The sequence below is a fragment of the Gossypium arboreum genome, chromosome 12 (genome assembly GCF_025698485.1).
Source record: "Gossypium arboreum isolate Shixiya-1 chromosome 12, ASM2569848v2, whole genome shotgun sequence".
Classification (NCBI taxonomy): domain Eukaryota; kingdom Viridiplantae; phylum Streptophyta; class Magnoliopsida; order Malvales; family Malvaceae; genus Gossypium; species Gossypium arboreum.
In genome coordinates this window covers 27,437,857-27,444,586 of record NC_069081.1, presented here as the reverse complement: position 1 = coordinate 27,444,586, position 6,730 = coordinate 27,437,857, and the positions used below count along the sequence as shown (strand labels likewise).

Here is a 6,730-nt window from a genome sequence, read left to right as displayed (position 1 = left end):
TGTTTTAGTGTTCCAAGGATACTTTAGTTGTAGTAGAAGTGGGAAATAGTAACGAGCATGAATAGTTTTCTAGTATAAGTTATCTTCCTAGCTCAGGTTGTATCAACTCATCTTTATTGGTGTTGGAAACAGTAGTTTCGGGACCACAAATCTGACAATGAGTTCGTAATTATTATTAGTTATTTTATATGAGTCAAATTTAGTTTTTATTAAAGTTTGATTTGATAATTTTTTATTAATTGAACATATATTTATGTATAAGTGGTTTGTCCTTAAAATTAGGTGGTTTTGGAAAATGAGGTATTGGGACATCATTTCTATAAACTGAGCCTGTAAACATTTTTAAATATTTATGAGTTATCATATTGGTATGCAGAGGTTTGGTTTGGAAATTTTAATTTTGGCTAGTTAATTAAGGAAAAAGGGACTAAATCGTAATAAATGTAAAAATTAATTACTATTAAATTATACTGATCAAATAGATTAATTAGTAAATATAAGTGGACTTATAAGGAAAATAGGCCATTTTTATTTCGTGGATGGTAGTAAGCATTTGATTATATTTTATACATTAATTAAAAAGTTAAAATAATTAAAATAAGTAAATAAACAAAAAAACGTAAAAAAAATTAACATCATCTTCTATGTTTCTCTATTCCATTGAAAGCCAAACTTAAAACTTCCATTTTTGAAGCTTAGAATTCAGCCAAATTTAGACAGTTGCATGTATGTGATTTTTTATTTAATTTTTGTAAATTTTATGTTTTTGAGATCATTGTAACTTAATATAGCTAACACAGGGACTTTTTTGTAAAAATATTAAAAGTTTTGAAACTTGCCATTGATGAATTCTAGATGTTCTTAATCTTAAATGATGAATTAGTAAACTTGATTATTAAATAGGACTATTTGGTAGTGGAATTTTTGATAGTTTTGAACTTAGGGATTAATATGAAATTAGGTAAAAATTCAGCATATAAATTTGTGAAATCTCAAGTTTTTGAAAGCTATTTTGGGACATTAGTGAATTCAATTTTGATATATTAGGGTCAATTGTGAAATGTTGAATAGTTTTGGATTAAAGGACTAAATTGAAGAAAGTGTAAAAGTTTAGGGAAAAATTGTAAATGAAATTTAAAGGTCACATGCATAGAAATGAGTTTGACAGTGTATTTGAACTTGATAAATTTAATTTAATCATTATATAGATCAAGAATTGAAATATACGGAGGATAATCAAGGAAAAGGGAAAATCACAGATTAGTCCTTACAAGTTCACCGATACTAATACTAGGTAAGCACATAGTATAAAGGGATGTATATATATTTATAACTTATGTTGTTTTGATTTAGTTTTAATTGAGATGTGGTTGAATATTTGATTTTGGATTAGGATTATAAATTGTCTACATTAAGCTAAGGTGAGTTCGGACTAAATTGTGAATGGCTGAATATTGAGAAATATGAATTATATGATTTCTGAATGAATATGAATTATTAAAGTATATGAATAGCTTATGTGGAAGTTCCTCTAATTTATTAATGTTATAAACTCTGTAAAATGCTCATTTGAACATAGTAAACGATTTGGATACATTTGACATGCCAATAGGGCTTGAACGCACACTTGTATGGGTTTGCACTTCAGTGCGTCTGTATACATTTTAGTGCAATCATACATTTTAGTGTCTTTAATTGCACTACAGTGCCTCTGTATAGCATTTGATGCTCTCTATTGTGATGGTGTTACTCGTGTATCCGTGTTATGTTGCTATAGTTCATCGGGCTAATAAAACTTGAGAATGATCTTTTTATAATTTGCCAAGGTATGATCCATATATTATCCATATAGGGGATCCTCCAGTTGAGAAGATCCATCGACCTAAGACGGAGAGAAAGGTCTATCTATTTTATTTAGTTATTGAGTAAAACCAATGATTTGTTAATATCAATAGAAATATATTATAGAATGTAAATGCAAGAATATTTGATAATGTATGCAATCGTATGACTATGTAAATGATTTTGTTTAATCTATTGAAGGAAAATGTGACAATTGATGATTTTATTTTGGGTAAAGCTCACCTGTTTTTATAAATTTATTGTCATGTTATTATAATCTAAGTTGTTTTAATTTCAATTCAGTAATTGAGGTAAGTTGGTTTAGATTTAGCTGTGGACTTACTAAGCTATATAAGCGTACTTTGTTTATTCTTTGTTTTCTGTAGTTAATGTTTTGCGGAACTTGACGGATGGATCAACTTCAAGGCTCATGCTATCAAGCTTTTGTCTCGATAGATTTTGATTTATTATTTTGATTTTGTAGTATGTATAAAAGGTTTTGAAGTTGATGAATTTAAAGTTCTAGTTGGATTTGCAATATGGTTAAAGTTGGTATATAATGTTAAATTTCATATTTTATGAGTAACTTGTGATGGATGTGTGAAACCAATTTGGAACATCATTTTGATTCTATTTTGGGAGATAATGATTTGTGCTATTTGGTTTATAAACATGATTTTGGTATTTGGTATCATGGAAATGGTAACTTGTCATTTGATGTCTTACTTGGTGGTATTTTTTGGAAATGGTCATTTTGTTTTGATAAATCTTGGAACTTTGGTTGAGGCAATTTGACATTTGAAAGTTTGGTATAGATGGTTGATTGTAGCTTATGTTATTTGGAATTTATTTGATGATTGAATAAGATTGATATGTTGGTTATGTCTTATCCTAAATAGTTGTTGTTTGTATTGAAATGTCGTGTCAATGAGGGCATGTTGGTTAGACACATAGGTTGAATGTGCATTAGTATATTTTGGTATGTTTTGGAACATTCTTGAATTGGTTAATATGGTGGTAAATACATGGCTTGGCATGTAACAACCCGAATTAGGGTCTAGTTAGAATAGTGGTTTCGAGACCACAAATTTGAAATAGAAATAATTATTTTATGATTATTTGATGATCCATGATAAGATTGCATGTTTGTGTGAAATTTTCATGAAGAAATTCTATGCCTGAAGTTTCTAATTTGACTTTAGAGACTAAATTGAATTCAGTTGTAAAAATTGTGTCCTAGAAGCTTCAAGCATGAAATTGCATTAGATAATTAATTAGAGGTCCTTAAATAGCAATTTGACCAAGTTCTAAAATTTTGGACAAAAATGGGCATGAATAGGAAAAATTTGAAAGAAAGGCCTTAAGGGTATTTTGGTCATTTGGTAAATAAAAGAATAAAAAGGAAAAAAGAAAGCAAAATTTGTCCATCTTCTTCTTGCTTGTGTCGAAATTCCAAGGGTCCCCATAGATAGGGTTTGTTCATTGATAAACCGTAATTTATACATATTTTTACCCCATTCCTAACGCATTTATGGATGGTTTCTCCTTAGATTTGGTGAATTCGATGCTCCTAATCCATTAATTTCATGTTTTATACTTAAGAGAGCACAAGAGAGTAAAAAAGAGCGAGAAACGGGCTGATAATGAAGAAAATGGACTCACATGGTAAAACAAAAGGGTCTGGACTTCTTCTCACGGGCGTGTCATGTCAATTTGGCAGGATCGAAGCGCGACTTACACGGGTGGATCACACGCCCGTGCCCATTTAACAGCCTTGACCACGGCCTTCAGTAATTGAACACGGGCATGTCACACGGGTGTGTCCTTGCCTACTATTCCCACCTGGGTTCTCGGCTTTGGTTGGTTAGCCGGGATAGAACCAGCGCTTAGTAAGCGGTGGCCTTATATATGTTGGAGCTATGAAGCTTACCTTATTATTATAAAATAAAAAAGAAGAAAGGGCTTTTTCAGCTTGTTTACTTGGGTTGGCAGCAAAATTCAGTCTTCGAGACCCCATAACATAAGAAAGTCGTGGAGTGCATAAGCTAGGGACGACTTTCTTGTGGTAGTAATTGCGAATGAGCAAGTAGGGGGTGGCAACTAAAGAGGTAGCGAGACTGACCGAAACTGTCAGAAAAGGCCAATTTTGAGGGCTCTTAGGCATTCCAAAGCCTATTTAAACACTTGATGAGGCACTTAGAAAGGGGGAGGCTGAGTAGGAAGCAAGGAATTACTCAAAGAAAGCCGATTGATCCATCTCAAGAGCCGGATTCATCATCAAGACTAGAGATCTCCTTTCAAGTTCCTTCAGGAGATTTGGGTTTTCTTATGTTTTGTTAGCTTTATGCTTTTGAGATGTTTTCTTTCATAAGTATGAACTAAACCCCTAAATACCTAAGGGGAATGAAACCTAAGACAGATCTTGTTATTTTTATCTGAATTGTATGATAAATATTTGACTTGTTCTTAATTATGTGTTCTTAATTCTTGTTTTGATATTCCAGGATATTGATTCAAGTTAAGCTCTTATTCAGAGGAGGAATAGACCCTGTCTAAGAGTAAATTTGTCATAAGTAAGCGGAGTTGATTTCGCGCCTAGAGATAGGGTGACAAGATTTTGTTGGATTAAGGTGAAACCTAATAAGGGAATCCATAGATCAAGTTAATGCAATTCTAGGGTGTTAATTAGAAAGAGATTTCAATTATTCAACCTAGGGTTAGACGTTATTAGCCTCGAGAGAGATAATAATATAAATTAGGGATTTCTATGGATCAAGTCAAATGAATAAATCGTCCGATTCAGAGTCAAATAATAAGTGAAGTCTAGGTGGATTTGTCCTTAGGTATTGTTTCAATCAATCGAATTTTCCCAAAAGTATTTTCCCAAGTTTTCTTTCTGTGCATTCTTAGTTAGTAATTAGTTTAGACAACCAAACCTCTTAAATTTTAGGCTAGATAATAAAAAGGAAGTAAATACTAGTACTCGTAGTTCCTTTGGGTTCGACAATTCGGTCTTGCTGAACTATACTACTGTTCAATAGGTGCACTTGCCTTAATCATGATAATAAGTTAGTCTCAAGAATGTTTCATTTATAAATATTTAAAACTTGTTACGAATATCACACATCAAGTTTTTGGTGCCGTTGCCAAGGAACTAGGATATTAGGAAAACTTGATTTTTATTACTTTAGCCACTTTATTTTTATTACAATTTAAATTTTATTTTATTTTCTAATTTTTCTCTTATTTCCTTCTAACAGGTTTTTCTAGTTTATGGCCAGAAGAAACCCGTCAGGACCACTACTTTTTGACGGTGAGATCAACCACATAGTTAGCAAGAACCGGAGAGAAATAAGGTGAAGCCTAAGATACACAGAGGACGAGCAAGAGGACGATACTTCAATCACAACTGAGGAGATGGCTGAAAACCAGGAAAATCCGCTACCTCCTGCGATTGCTGTTAATCAGAATCCTTCTTCGCGCACTATGTATGATTATGCTAAACATTCTTTAACAAGAACTGAATCGAGCATAGTTAGACCGGTTATAGCCGCAAATACTTTTAAACTGAAACCTAACATAATTCAAATGATACAACAGTTTGTTAAGTTTAATGGTTTGCAGGACGAGGATCCCAACGCTTACTTGGTAAAGTTTTTGAAACTATGTAATACATTTAAAATTAATGGCATTTCTGATGATGCCATTCGCCTTCGGTTGTTTCCCTTTTTGTTAAGGAATGAGGCTAAACAATGGTTGAACTCACTACCACAGGGGTCAATCACTACTTGGGAACAAATGACCGAAAAGTTTTTATTAAAATATTTCCCGCCGGCTAAAATGGCTAAATTACGTAATCATATCTCTTCGTTTGTGCAGATGGATTTAGAAACACTCTACGATGCATTGGAGAGATACAAGGACCTGTTGAGAAGGTGCCCTCACCATGGGTTACCGCTTTGGCTACAGGTTCAAACGTTTCTTAATGGCCTGAATCTTTCGACTTGGCAGATGATTGATGCAACCGCTGGAGGAACTATCAATAATAAGACACCTGATGCGGCTTACGAATTTATTGACGAGATGCCACTGAATAATTATCAGTAGCAAGTTATGAGAACAAAGCTGGCAATAGCAGCAGGTGTTTTCAACCTCGACGCGGTTACTATGCTATCTAACCAAGTAGAACTCTTAAATAAAAAGATTGACGGTTTGTGTGGTTCTACTCAGGTACATCCAGTGCTGAGGTGCGATTCGAATGGAGGAAGAGCATACACAGAATATCAACCTTTCAATCCTAGCATAGAGGAGAAACAAGTCCAATATATGGGTAACAATAATTCTAGACCCCAAAATAACCGATATAGTAACACTTATAATGCAGGTTGGAGGAACCATCCCAATTTCTCGTGGGGCGGTCAAGGAAATCAAAGGCCACAATATCCTCCAGGTTTTCAAGAACCACCTTACCAACAAGAAAAGAAGTCGAAACTTGAGGAGATGTTAACAAAATTCATCTAGGTGTCAGAAACTCATTTCTAGAATACCGAGATAGTTCTTAAGAATCAACAAGCGTCGATCCAAGGGCTCGAAACTTAGATAGGTTGGCTCACTAAATTGATATCTGAAAGACGACTAGGAAGCCTACCTAGTAACACTGAAACCCACCCAAAAGAGCACATGAAAGCAATTACACTAAGGAGTGGGAAAGTGTTAGCTGAATCTAAAAAGAAGCCACCACAAGAAGCTGACAGATAGGAGGTCGAACCCGAAAACAATAACAACCTAATGCCAAAAGAATATAAACCACCAATCCCATAACCGACAAAGTTGAAGAAAGACCGCATGGATGCACAATTCGGTAAATTTCTTGAACTTTTTAAACAAC

The 6,730-nt window shown here is 33.6% G+C and overlaps 1 non-coding gene across 1 annotated transcript; it reads right to left on the bottom strand.

Annotated features, from left to right (window-relative positions):
• Window positions 1-5,688: 5,688 nt before the first annotated feature.
• LOC128285811 (small nucleolar RNA R71) lies at window positions 5,689-5,795 on the bottom strand. Its single transcript, XR_008276359.1, has one exon. It is a non-coding gene; the product is annotated as a small nucleolar RNA R71 (small nucleolar RNA).
• Between the last annotated feature and the right edge of the window lie 935 nt (window positions 5,796-6,730).